The sequence below is a fragment of the Rhinatrema bivittatum genome, chromosome 8, assembly GCF_901001135.1.
Source record: "Rhinatrema bivittatum chromosome 8, aRhiBiv1.1, whole genome shotgun sequence".
Classification (NCBI taxonomy): domain Eukaryota; kingdom Metazoa; phylum Chordata; class Amphibia; order Gymnophiona; family Rhinatrematidae; genus Rhinatrema; species Rhinatrema bivittatum.
The window spans coordinates 162058812-162072743 of NC_042622.1; the positions used below are offsets into that span (position 1 = coordinate 162058812).

Consider the following 13932-nt stretch of genomic DNA (forward strand, 5'->3'; position numbering starts at 1 on the left):
ATTGATACAAATGCCTACATGCTAGTAAAATACCTCATCTCGGTCACACACACAGAACCTACCTTCACCAAGTACAGAAAGACCACAAATTATAAATATGGAGACAGACTGGAAAGGAAAACAAAAAAAAGCCACGCTGTATGTAGTGCAAACCTGGAGAAATGGAAAGAGAAATATAGCGCCTAACAGACTCTCAGGATTTGCAATAATGCACACAAACTAACCTGCACAGAGTTACACCTGTATTATGGAACAAACTCAAACAGTAACAACGCTATCTAAGAAATACCTAACACTAACATTTCCTATTGGGAAAACAGAATAAGCCAAGCTGCTATAGAGCCCCACACAGAAATAATTGTAAAGCTATACTAAAAATGTTACAAAACAGCTGCTGAACAGAACAATATCCAACAATTAAAAACTCATAAAAAATTATTAAAAACATGTCCAAATACAAAATATTTCAAAACAGCAGACATCGCATAATACCCAATAATTAAAATGGCAGACAATCAAGAAAAATAAACTTTAAAAGCCACCTTTACTTACCCTCTCCAGCAACTCTCCTACTTCTTTCCCTTCCAGGCCAATAGCACTCACCAGAAGCAGCAGTGGCTGATGAAGCTCTGTCCTCACGGTCCTCTTCTTTAGGGCCCAGAAGTCAACCCCCCCCCCCCACACACCCCCAATTAAACCCTACGACCAGTCTCTCTCTCTCACACACACACACACACCCCAGTCACCTCCCCGCCCAGTCTCTCTCATACATAACCCAGACTACCTCCCTGCCCAGTCTCTGTCTCTCATACATAACCCAGACCACCTCCCTGCCCAGTCTCTGTGTCTCACACACACTTTCAGGTAGATCTTTAAAATTGTTTAATTGGATATTGTTCTGTTCAGCTGTTTTGTAGCCGTGTGTACCTTTTAAAGATCTACCTGAAAGTGTGTGTGTGAGAGACAGAGACTGGGCAGGGAGGTGACTGGGGGTGTGTGTGTGAGAGAGAGAGAGACTGGTCGTAGGGTTTAATTGGGTGTGTGTGGGGGGGGGGGGTTTAACTTCTGGGCCCTAAAGAAGAGGACCGTGAGGACAGAGCTTCATCAGCCACTGCTGCTTCTGGTGAGTGCTATTGGCCTGGAAGGGAAAGAAGTAGGAGAGTTGCTGGAGAGGGTAAGTAAAGGTGGCTTTTAAAGTTTATTTTTCTTGATTGTCTGCCATTTTAATTATTGGGTATTATGCGATGTCTGTCTGCTGATCCTGAGAGTCTTATAAAATCCGGGGTCGGCACGCGCAAGGCTCTGCAAAATCGGCAGCCTGTGCCCGCCGAGCCGCGCACAGGCTGCCTCCGTTCCCTCTGAGGCCGCTCCGAAATCGGAGCGGCCTCGGAGGGAACTTTCCTTCCGCGTCCCCTCACCTCCTGGCCCTACCTAAATCCCCCCCCTACCTTTGGGCAAGTTACGCCTGCTTCAAGCAGGCGTAACTTGCGTGCGCCGCCTCGCAGTGCCGGGGGACTTGGAACCGCCCTCCCGGCCCGCCCCTGAACAGTCACCACGCCCCTGGACATGCCCTCTCCTGCCCCTTTTATGAAGCCCCCGGACTTATGCGCGTCCCGGGGCTTTGCGCGCGCCGGCGGCCTATGCAAAATAGGCCCACCGGCGCGCGAGTGCCCTGTGCGCGTAAATCCTCCCGGATTTACGCGCGCAGGGCTTTTAAAATCTAGCCCTTTGCTTAGAGCCCCAATGCTGTGTTCTCCTTTAATTTTGCAGTGGCAGATTTCCCAGTGCTTCCGCTGCCTTCTCAGCCGCACTGAAGCAGCAAACATTTATTTATAAAAAATATGCCACAGCACTCAAGCCTTTCTTTTGGCTGTCGGGATATCCATAGGCTCCCGCAGCTCCCCATCTGCCTGCTTTTCGGCCGCTGGGAGCTCCAATTGCCCCATCTGTAATCAGCATGGCTGATTACAGATGGGGCAATTGGAGGCAATTCTCCCCCCGATGCAACAGTGAGCGCGGCAGAACTCTGTTCTGCCGCGCTCACTGTTGCATCGGGGGGAGAATCCCCGGAGCAACCGGCCTCTTCATGCTTGCGACTCACTGTTGCTTTGGGGAATCCCTACTCTATCGCGGTTCCTGGCGCGGCTGGCCTTTTTTCTTTCTGGCTTGCTGCAGCGTTTAATTTTAGCACTTCCAGCCCATGGCAGCCACAGGGTCCGGGCTTCTTCGCCGCCACAGGCCTGGACACTGTCACTCCTCCCAGCCCCACCGGCCAATCAGAGGCTTCCTCGTCCCACTGGCAGGAAGAAGGGAGGAGGCTTCTGATTGGCCCGTGGGGGCAGGAAGAAGGGAGGAGGCTTCCAGTTGGCCTGCGGGGGGGCAGGAAAAAGGGAGGAGGTTTCCCATTGGCCCGTGGGGGCAGGAAAAAGGTAAAGGGAAATATAACTGGGGCTGTGGGACACCAGGAGTCGCGACACACCGGTTGAGAAGCGCTGCACTATAGGGTAACGAAAGAAGTAGGGAGGCTCGAGTTAAAATTATAGAGACAATGCAGTATATAACGTACAATAGAGTGCATATCCCATGAAGAGATAATGTGCATATCATACAGTGGAGTACATATCAAACAAGACCGTAGGGATATAAGCAGTTTCTCAGATAAATGGGCCTTTATTCTTTCAGAGATCTGAAGGCTGTGTAGAGGCCTTTGAACTGAGCCTGATAAGGTTTGGAAGCCAGTATGTCCCTGAGAACTGGGGTGATGTAGTTTCTATAGCTGCAGCCAAACAGCAGCATTCTCAACTAGCTATAGGCATTATAGGAACTTGTGTGGGAGACCCACAAACAGGACATTACAGTAGTCCAGCTTGGATAGGTTGTCTTTCTCCAAATATGGTTTTATTTCTTTCATTTGGACATGGTAGAAGATGTTCTTGGAGACTGGAAACTTGTGATTCTAGGTGTAGATGTGAGTCCTGGAGGTTGCCCAGTCTGTTTAGATTTTATTGCAAAAAGAGGTGTTATTAAGCAATAATTTTAGTTACCAAGTGGGGCAGAGGAGGTGTCCAAAGGGTTAGTACCTCTGTGTTGCTGGGGTTTAAATTTGTTGGCAGAAGCTCAAGTCTGTATTCCTCCTGCTAGTCCAGACTAGTGCATTGTTCCTCTTTACCAGCAGATAGAGGTAGAGAGCACAGCTTTCTCTGTGACATCACAACTAAGGTAGTGCAATCCCTAAGATTCCCTAGTATTCCGTACCTCCAGCAAATGGTGGGATGTACCAGTGGTGCAGCAGGATGTTTTCTGTCTAGGTATGTCTAGCCCTTGAGGTTAAGAGTAAGGCAGGGTATTCTTTGATGTCCTAGGGTGGGCGCCTCATTTTCTAAAACCAAGGTAGCATGCCCGGTCAGATGGTTCCCAACCCCAGAGCGGGTTTGGTTGAGCCTGAGGGGTTTGAGTTTACAGATACAAAAAGGTTAAGAGGATCCTCTGTCTGCCTTCCCTCCACCTCCTCTTCTCTCCTCCTTTTGGCTTCTCAGCTTTTGAAAGATTCATTTAAAAAAAGTATAGGAGAGCAATTCCAGAATAGTTTGTGTGAGCAGTGTTGCCAGTATTTGGGAGTAGGTTCCTCTGTTTTGGGGGTGAGCTCCTTCAGCACTATTCTAATTTGACCGGTCATGTCCTGATGGAGAAAGGCCACTGGTACTTGGCTTGCAGCTACAAGCGTACTAGTTCCACTTTTATTTAAAAACATTTCTGAATTGTTCTTCCCAATTAAAATCGCTCACAGTGATGTACACTTTGGGGGTTTTATGTGGAACTTGCCTCAAATCTGAAGGAGTGCCTAGAGAAAATTCTAAGGCTTCTGCTTCTATATCAGCAGGATTGGCCACCACAGAAATTGTCATCTTCTTGCTCAGGGAGCAGGGCGCTGGGCTCTTTGGAGCTGGTGTTTTCAACGAGAATGGCTGCCATTTTAGCTCCAATTTCCTCAGAATATGTGGCCACCATGGAGTTCCCCAGCCCTTTTTTTTTTTTTTTTTTTTTTTTTTTTGAGCCCTGTGTTTATCCCCAATTGGGGTTGAGATCTCTGAAGCTCCTTTTTTCTTCAGGCAATACTCCCTTGGAGTTTTTAGATTTCCTCATTAGGCCTTTTGTGCTATTCAGAGGCTTGCTGGAGACTTGTAGTTCTTGGGGTCTTCTGACAGGGGACCTGTTTTAAGTCTGTGGCTCACTTGTATAGCAGTGTCCTTATGAGGGTCCAGAGATAGGAAGTCCTGGATGTCATATGCATAGACAAAGTATTGACGTTTGGACTGTCTTTCCTCGATTACGGTTCTAGGGTAGTTGAAAAGAGATGAGGAGAGGGTGGATCTTGGTAGGATGCCACATGAACATCTGTCCTGTTAGGATCAGAGCCAATTTAGAGACTTGTCCCTCATGCCAATGTTGAATAGTCTATTCATCACAATGTTATAATCAACGGTGTCAAAAGTGGTTGAGAAATCAAGTAAGATTGGGATAGAGGGCATTTTTTTGTATTACGGGCTCTGAGGTAGGACCGGACTAGTGCCAGGAGTACTGTCGTCTGTGCTGTATCCATTCATGAAGCCTGATTGGAAGCTGTGTAGAGAACACTGTTCTTTCAGTAGGTCTGGAATAAAACTTAAGACTTGCCAGACTGAGTCAAACCAAAGGTCCATCAAAACCTAGTAACCTGTTTCCAGCAGTAGCCAATCCAGGGCACAAGTATCTGGCAGGATCCCAATGGGTAGATTTCATGCTGCTTAACCCAGGGATAAGCAGTGGATTTCCCCAAGTCCACCTTTATGGTTATGGACTTTTCTTCTAAGAACTTGCCCAAACCTTTTTTTAAACGCATCTATACTAACAGCTTTTACCACGTCCTCTGGAAACAAATTCGTTTGTTTATGCATTGGGTAAAAAAAATATTTTCTGTTTTAAATGTCAACTTAGTAACTTCATTGTGTCCCCTAGTATTTCTACTCTTTTGAAAGAATAAACAGATTCACGTTTACTCATTCCACGCTACTTGTTATTGACCTCCTATCATACCTCACCTCAGCAGTCTCTTCTCCAAGCTGAAGAGTCCTAAACTCTTTAGCCTTTCCTCATCAGGGAATCGTTCCATCCCTTTTATCATATTGGTCACCCTTCTCTACCTTTTCTTATTCTGCTGTACCATTTTTAAGATGTGGTGACCAGAACTTTATACAATACTCAAGATGAGGTCACACCATGGAGTTGATAGACTGCCTTTTTCATGACCTTGGCTAGTAGTGGAGTGTTTGAAATGAGCTTATAGTTGTCAAGAATTTTGGGGTCGAGACAGTATCTTGAGGAGAGGGTGAACAGTGGCTCTCTTTATGAAGGCTGGCATGATACCATCTGTTTAACAAAGTTTACTAGTTGGGTGATCCAGCTGGAGAGGCTGAGTTCAGTAGCTTTGACAGTTTAGCAGGGTAAGGATTGAGCGAGCTGGATGATGGGTTTAGGTCTGAGAGGGTCTTTGATTTGGTCTCTGGAGACGTCTTGAAAATGCGTGCATGCAGGCTGGTCCCCAGAGATGGCTTGACAGTGGGAGAGAGGGAGGTGTAGACAGGCTCCTGCTGAGATTTTTGAGTGTTTGATAGTGTTGTCTAGATCTGAACAGAGCTTCATAGAAACAAAGGCTGTATGGTCGAGTTTTTTGTTTGTTTTTGTTTTAATAAAAATTGGACTTAACATGCAACAAGAGGTCCTTTCTTCTTACTGCTTGGTTCACAGAAGACACCCAGCTAGAACAGACAATGACTGTGTTTATCAAAAACAGTTCAGGGAAAACTAACACTGAAAAATACCATCTCACGATATCACTCTTCTCCACCTTTCTCATCAGAAGTATTATAAAGGCAGTGCAGAGAAGGGGAGAGTGATATTGTGTGAGTACTTTTCAGTGCTAGTTGTACCCTGAAGCAGCTTTTGCAAAATGCTGGTCATAGTCTGTTCTGCCTGAGTGTTCTCTGTGAAGCAAACAATAAGAAAGGACCTATTGTTACAAGCCAAGTCCAATTTTTATTAAAACAAAAAACCCTGATTTCAGAATAAAATGTAGTTAGATGCAAGTTTTGAGTTATGTGAGTCTGCATGTGCCCTGCAGTATTAATCAATACCTTGAGAGTACCAATGCTTTCTGAGGTCTCTTCCTCTTGAAGTATTAATGCAATGATGAGAAAATTATAATAAATGCTGATGTTTGTGATGCTCACAAGCATTGATTGAATAGAATCCTGCTGAAGAGTTTTTGCTTTGCAGTTTTTCTTTCCTTCACTACTTGTTTTTGATGTGGTCTTTGCCATCGTTTCAGTCAAGTCTACCCATCTACATAACTGATCTCTACAATCCCTACCACTCCCTCGGAGATCCCTTGTGCGTGTCCCATACTTTCTTGAATTCAGATATTGTCCATGTCTCCACTTCCTCCACTGGGAGGCCATTCCATGCATCCACTGCTCTCTGTAAAGAAATATTTTCTTAGATTACTTTTGAGTCTACCCCCTTTCACCCTTATTTTTTTTCCCCTTGTTCAAGTTCTTTTCCTTTGAAAGATACCCACTTTCTTTGCATAGAAATATTTTAATACCGCCAAGGTATCAATCATATCTCCTCCCTCACTTTTCCTCTGAGTTATTCAGGATTAGATTTTTAAGTCTATCCTCTTATGTTTTACAATAAAGATCACTGATCATTTTAGTAGATGCCCTCTGGACCAACTCCGTTCAGTTTGTATTCACTTAGTTGCAGTTTCCAGAAAAGTACACAATATTACAAATGAGATCTCACCAGGTGCTTATATAGGGGCAGTATCGCCTCCTTTTTTTTTTTTTTTTCTGCTGACCGTTCCTCTTTATGCATGCAATCATATTTTGTTTTTTTCTAGCTCCTTATCCACCTGTTTGGCCACCTTGAGATCATCAGCTGTAATTGCTCCCAAGAATCTGCTTTTGTCTTATGCATAGAAGAATTCCTTTTCCCACTAAATGCATGCTTGGTGTTTTTTTTTGTTTTGTTTTGTTTTTTTTAGCAATAAATCTTCACTAACAGACCTCTAGACCATTCCTCAAGTTTCACTCTTTCTCCTCATATTTTCTACACCTTCCTAGCTGTGTACCCTGTTGCAGATTTTGGTATCTTCTGCAAAAAGGCAACCTTTCCTGATAGTCCTTCTGCAGTATCACTTACAAAAACATTGCAAAGAACTAGTCCAAGGATTGATCCCTGTGGCACTCACTAGTAGCATCCCTTTCCAGAGCATCCCCAAGATTTGTCCAAACATATGGGTTTTTCTCCCCTACCAGCAGATAGAGACAGGGAAGAAAAGCTTTGCCAGTACTGTTACTCAAGTCTGTGCAGTACCTCTCCACAGGAGATCTGTTGAATGGCAACCTGGTCTTTTTGTGACACTTTTACGAGGCACTACTGGCCAGATGTCCGGAAGCAGCGAGCGTTGGAGAGAGTGTGCTGTGCATGGGTCTTTTAGATTCCCACCTAGTTTAGGGGGTTTTGGGTACATCCATGTGTCTGGACTGATCTGAGAGACGCTCAGGAAAGGAAAATTGATTCTTTCCCACTAACTTTCGTTCCTGTAGTCCCACAGATTAGTCCAGAGCACCACCCCCTCTGAAAAAGATGGTTTTAATCTGTTTTGTATATAGTAAGAAAAATTGGTTGAGTTGAACGGTTTTCAGTCTTTAGACCAAAAGGTTCACCTTTTGGGACCCTGCTCGTTTTGTTAGTGGGGATGTTTATGGTTCAGTTGTATCTCGGTTTGGGTACAGTGAAATACTGAGGGTCTGCAGGTGGCATTGTCTCCATCTTCTGGTAGGGGAGAAAAACCCATGCATCTGAACTGATCTGTGAGACTATGGGAACGAAAATTAACAGGTAAAAAAAATTGTTTACTTTCCTAGTAGTGAACTCCATTTACTTACTACCCTTTGTTATAACCCGATCAGTCACTTTAGGTCACCTACATGGAACTGTCCAAGTGCACTGCATCTAATGTTCTCCCCCTGATTAACTCTAGTCACTCAGTCAAAGAAAAGGATGAGATTGGTCTAAGACCTACCTCTGATAAAATTATGCTGCCTGGATCTTGTAATCCACATACCCTCTGTTTTAGCAGCATTTCCATTTGTTTAGAAACCTGCATGGATTTTGTAGTAGCATCCACTTGCAGTACTTTTAGTTTGTCCTGCACCGCATATAGCTTTTTATAGGTCTTGGGGGAACAGTTTTCCTTATGCTTTTGTTCCAGTAAATGAATTTACCGTTCTAGCTCTTCCTGTTCCAGTATCCGCTATCTAAGCTGGTAACTGGCATAAGAAATCATATCCCCATGAAGCACAGCCTTTAAGGATTCCCACTTAAGAGTCGGATTAAAATTTTGGGGGGGGGGGGGGGGGGGGGGGGAAAGGTTTGTATAAGGCATAGTCTCCCATGATACTTTCCATTTTATCCCTAAAAGTTTTACTCAGCAGAGACGTATTAAGCCTCCACGGCCAGCAGCTCTCTGCCACATATGGCTGAAGTGAAAGGGATCAATAACTCTGTGTTTGCCACCCCGTTTCAGGGCTGGAAATGGTGGTAAATAATCACTAAAAAATTCAATATTACCAGCCATATCCTCTTTTTCAATAAACAATCCAAGACGCATATCACTTTGAGAAAGTTTAAATGACTATCATATTAGGCTTCATCATTAGCATAACACAGCCTTCTTTATAATCATCGGTCATTATAAGGTGCGATCAATCTCCATGAATTCCCTTGTGTTTAGCTTTTTTGAAACAAAGAAATTGTCCTTAATCTTTGTCCATGGTGGCTTCTTTATTGAAATTAGTGCAACGTGCAGCACAATTTTCAGATAAGTTTTGGTTCACGTGTGGTTATTCACTGTAACGTTTTACAAAAAATATGGACAAAAATTTATGCTAACGATGGAGCCTAGTATGATGGTCATTTAAACTTCCTCAAAGTGATATGCGCCTTGGATTGTTTATTGAAAAAGAGGGTATGGTTGGTATTAATTTTTTTTGTAGTGAAAGGGAAACAGGATAATGATCAGATATAGTACATACCAGAATATCAGACTGGAGGCCAGAATTAACCAGCCCATTACTGCAAAGAAAATATTCTATCAGACTGTCTGTTATCTCAGTGAGAAGTATGTGTAATTTCTGCCAGTAGGATTCCTCCCCTGCCATATCCACTGAATCAAATGTTTGCATTAAATCTAAGATCCCCCGCCCAGTGTCTGTCTGCACATTCCACACACTGGATCTATCCAAAGTAGATTGTAAACACACATTCCAGTCTCCTCCCATGCAAACCTTAGTTGTATCGAATCCCCAAAAATCCCTTGCATTTTTTTTTTTTGTAAACAATTTTATTGGTGCAAATTATTCTCACATACATCAAACAATCTGCAATTCCAATCATATAAGCACCACGATTTTCCATTTATCCCCCTGTGTAACCCCCTTCCCTCTTATATAGAATTCTGATTGTCCTACGTTTGGACCATAGACATTTATGTGTATAATCAGTTGCTCATATAAACTCCCCTCCAAAATCACAGTGACCCTCTGGATCACAGCATGATCTATGTATCTGCAAAAGAAGATTATGAATTAGACTGGATGGACCATTTGGTCTTTTTCTGCTGTCGTTTCTATGTTTTTATGTATCAATATAAAGGAGGCATACCCTCGGGCATCACTTTCAGTCGTGCAGGAACTAGCAAAGCATTCTGATATTCTTTTGCTCACAGATCACATTTCACCTCCTGATAACTCGCGTGCCTTTTTTAAATGCTTTGTGAAAAGTCCTAGAAAAACATAATCCTGTGCAAGTCATGTGTGATAGAGGGTTGGTATCGTGCTTTAGCCATTATTCGAGCTTTGTCTGCATAGCCATGCATTTGAAGAATCACCGCTCATGGTCTATTACCACGGGCAGGAGGGGGGGAACTAATGCGTGGTGTGCTCGCCCTACCTCCATTCGGCCTTTCTGAGTCTCTAGGCCCAAGATATCTGGCAGCCATTTTGAGAAGGACATTGGATCCTTGCCCACTGTGTGTTCACGGACAGGACGAGTATCTGAATATTTTTTCTTCAATCCCTGTTTCCCATATCATCCACCTTCTCAGACAGTGCCACATATTTTTTCTCCAGGACAACTAACTTTAAACTGGGCATGTGTCAGACATCTCTACTTCCTCTACACTGATCTCAGTCTCTCTGATCCGTGTGGCATTGTCCCGCACATAGATTAGCATAGCCACTTTTTCCACGACCACTGCTAGTTTGGAAGTAATGTCAGTCAACTTCTGCAAGAACTTATTGCAGAAGATTTTGTTTGCTAAAGCGAGGTGGGAAGGGTTGGCCAGTTCTCCTTGGTTCCTGAATCTTCCCCAGGGCTCTTTGTTAGATTGCAATGTTTTGTGTGATCTTCTGGCTCTGTCTGTTTTTTGGGTTTTTTTGTTTGTTTGTTTTTTCAGCCCACATCGCTAGTATGGATTTTTTAGACATCTCTCCTGGTAGTCTTTTTGAGTTGCAGCGTGAAAAAAGAAATGAAAAAGATGAAAAATGGCACAGGCTGGAGGAGCTACCCCTCAACATGTCAAGCCTGTAGCTGAGTATCACGTGACCTGCAGTTGTGCCGCGTATTTATTTGCTGAGTTTTATATACCGTCATTCGGTAAAGCCATCATAATGGTTTACAAAGTTCAGATTACAGGAAGCATTGAACAATAGAGGAAGCACCAGCAGTCTTCTGTTTTTCTCCCTTCCTAGCCTGCAGGATGTCCTCCTGCCAGCAGAGGGCATGAGAACAGCACCTATCTCCCATTTACTGCTCTTCAGGGAAGCTATGATCCATTATAGATTGTCGTCCCTGAGCAAACCCCATTTGGTCCTTATCAATTATTGTGGGCAGAATTTGTGCTAAACAGTTCACCATAATCTTTGCTAGCAACTTGGTGTCAAAATTTAATACAGATCAAGCGCCCACTTTTGATAGTACAGAAATGATTGTCCTATTAGAAGCCAGTAGAAAATGTCCCAAATCAGTTAATTGTTCAAACATTTTTCCCAATGGGAGTCAGTTTTTGGGTCAGTAATAATTTATAGAATTCAGCAGAAAAGCCATTGGGACCTGGGGCATTTAGCAATTCAGCTTTTATGATTCCTTGTAGGATCTCTTGCAACTGCAAAGGTTTATCTGATTTCACCAATTGTTCCTCAGTTACCCAAAGAACGTGAACAAAGTAAATTGTTGATATCAAAGTGGAATTCCAGGGGTGGCTGTATACAGGGTCTGATCTCTAAACACTCAAGTAAACTCTAGGAAAGACATTAATTTCTCTGAGCTGTCTTGTACTGCTGTTAGAAACTTTGCTCCTGCCTAGTTTTTAGACAGATTAGCCAGGGACCTACCAAATTATGTTGCTAAACTGATAACTTACATCTGTAATATATTATTCCCTTTTTTGCCTTTTGGTGAAGTAGCGTGTTCAGGGCAATAAAGCTAGCTTTGTTCTCTGCAGGGGTTTTGTTCATATCTTCATTTATCAGAGCATAACTTTTCTCCAGAGCCAATATAACATATGCAACTGCCTTTTCCTTAGCAGCCACATTATAGGAGATAATGTCCTCCCTCAGTACCCCCTTGGCAGTCTCCCAGAACAGTATTGGTGAATCCTAATGACCAGCATTCTGAAACAAAAAATATCCCATTGCTTCACTAAGTATTCTTGAAATACCATATCTTTTATATAGGTGTTTTGGAGCTTCCTAGTATCTGTTGGACAAAACCCTTCCACGTTGGTCTGTACAGGTGCATGATCTGAAATAAGGGGGCCTATTTTTGATTCCAAAATCCATGGAAATTGTCACGGAATATAAAGATAAAATCTATGAGAATGAATTGTGCCAGAGGCAAGTGAGTGAATTTTCTTTCCAAAGGATGAAGAGCCCTCCATGCATCAAGATTTAGATTACGGGACAAGTGCTCTATGCCTTTCCCTGGTGACAACGTGGGACCCGAGCTGGCAGAGGAATCGTCCAATTGACTACTGTAAACATAAAGTCCCCTCCCATCATTATCCTAATGTTAGCATAATATAGCAGTAACCTAGCAAGACTCACAAAGTATGCTCCTAGTTGTTTGGAGCATATACATTGCAGAATGCTATAGTTTTCCCAAACAAGGTACACTAAACCACCAAATATCTCCCCTTGCTGTCTATATTTACTTTAGCATATTGAAATGGTACAGTGTTCCTGATAAGGAATTTACCCCTTCTTTCTGTGAGTCAGATTGTAAGAAATAAACCTTGCCCACCCACTGCCTTTGTAACTTTCAATGCTCAGCTTCATCCAAGCATGTCTCTTGGATCATAGCAATATGTGTTCCTCACCTTTGTAAGGCCTGCAAGACTATACAGTTTGGTGACTAACCCAAGTCTGTCCACCTTCCATGTCACGCATGTCATTCAATTACCTGACAAAAGAGGGAAACCTATCAATACATTCCTCTCATTTGACCAGTCAAGGCCTCGCGACCTAGGCCCCAACTGCTCAATATGTAAAAACCATTATGTCTAGATGTGATTTGCCTATCCCAGAACTTTGTTGCAATGTGGCTTCTCTCAATAGAACCTGCTACCTCCTATCCCTTACCTCACTCTTCTCCCAGTCCCTACCCATCCAACCACAACAACCATTAGATTGAGCTCACTCAAACATGAGCCTTAGGAAACTTGCACTTTTGTGCTCTGGCCCCACTCCATAAATACCTGAATACATACTGGAAAGGGGGAAAAAAAATCTCCCGTTGCATCAAAACGAATGCCAGTCCTCCGTTCACTTTATGGCAAATGGTTGCAAAGAGATGCTGGTATATTATAATCGAAGGCATGAACAGGGGCGGACTGCTGGAAAATCAGTCCCAGGGATTTTTTCAAAACCAGCCCACGGGGTATCTTACTCCCTTGTGCACTTTTTCTGCAGCACATGCAAAAACACACCAAATTGACTCTGAAATCCAGCAGAATTAAGCCCAAATATCTCCAAAATAAATTTCACATTTTCCCTAAATAACTAAGAAATAGAGCATACTCTAGACCAGCAGGGAGTAAACAAAGCTATAGGCACCCACTCCATCCATGCAAATCTGTTGGGGCCATCCCACGTCTGCTTAGCAGAATACCTCACCTTAGTCATACATGTAGAACACAGACCCTCACTAAATAAAAAAAATTAAGAGATAATAAAGTGTAAATAGAAACATGGAGACAAAAACTGAACTTGAAACTGCAACAAGCCAGAATCTGTATGGAATGGAAATCAAATATCATTCCTCACTAAACATCAAACAATAAATTCAAGAAATATAAAGCATCTATCGCAATAATAAAATCAAACTCATAAAAAGAATAAATATTTCAAAACAGCTGTTGAAAAGAACATCAAATGATTATAAACATATAACATTTGTTTTTTAAATTTCCCAAACATTGATAATGAATTTCAAAATAGCAGACACAGCAAACACCCAATAATTAATTAAAATTAAAACTAAAATAAATCCTCTGCTCTCCGTATCTGGAAACTTTAGATTCCAGTCACCCTGAGATTGTCATGGATTAGTAAGGAGTGGGAGATGTGCACAACTTTCTTCTCTTTCTAACACACATGTTCATTCTCTCTCAAACTTATATTCACACACATGATCACTAGATCACATGCTGTCTCGTACATGCTCTCTGGCTCACATGTTCTCTCACAGACATGCACACTGGCTCAATTGCACTCTCATATACATGCTCACGTACATGTTCAATGAATAGTTCTTGCTCACTGGCTCAATCAC

At 42.9% G+C, this 13932-nt stretch overlaps 1 protein-coding gene across 3 annotated transcripts in view; it reads left to right on the forward strand.

Moving 5' to 3' along the window:
• RPA1 (replication protein A1) overlaps window positions 1–13932 on the forward strand; it is a 224725-nt gene that overhangs the window by 97483 nt on the left and 113310 nt on the right. The gene's annotated exons all lie outside the window — the stretch shown is intronic.